General features: G+C 30.1%; 1 protein-coding gene across 1 annotated transcript in view; it reads right to left on the bottom strand.

The window, feature by feature from the left end:
• The window catches only part of LOC119594807 (basement membrane-specific heparan sulfate proteoglycan core protein-like), a gene marked incomplete at its 5' end in the record, with an annotated part of 219,836 nt that overhangs the window by 33,650 nt on the left and 185,618 nt on the right, over positions 1 to 568 (bottom strand).

Here is a 568-nt window from a genome sequence, read left to right as displayed (position 1 = left end):
GGAAATCTATGACTGTAAAAAAGACAGAAAATCTGTTTGTTTACTAGGCTTACTATAAGAAAAAGAGAATAGGAAAATATTAATTTGAAAGGAAGGTTAAGGCAAGGATTGGCAGACATTCTGGAACATCTAAATTTCTATACAAATGAATACTCTAAAAAAAAAATAACGTTCTAATCAAGCAATCCCCTCAAATATTCTTTTCTAAATTATCCAAAAAAAAATAGCACTGGGATAAAAATATGACTTTATGAAAATCAGACATTGCAAAAAGAGGAAAGCCAGTTCCAACATCAAAGTTTTTTGTATATTTTTTTCCAGCATATCTCTTTTGTTTAAACATGCAATAAGCTCATTTAAAAGTCAAAAGAATACAGAAGAATGAAAAGCACTTTCCATACAGTCTTGCTCAGACACAGAACATGCAGTGATACTTAAGCTGTTTGTGCAACAATAAGTTCAACAAGTTTCATGAAAAAACCTACCCTCTGGACCAAAAAAATCTGACATTTTTTCTAAACCAACTACTAATAGAAAAGTTTAAAATTTAAATCTTTAAGGCTCCGGT

The sequence above is a fragment of the Penaeus monodon genome, chromosome 34 (genome assembly GCF_015228065.2).
Source record: "Penaeus monodon isolate SGIC_2016 chromosome 34, NSTDA_Pmon_1, whole genome shotgun sequence".
Taxonomy (NCBI): Eukaryota; Metazoa; Arthropoda; class Malacostraca; order Decapoda; family Penaeidae; genus Penaeus; species Penaeus monodon.
Note: the sequence above shows the minus strand (reverse complement) of the source record. Positions and strands in the feature narration are given on the sequence as shown.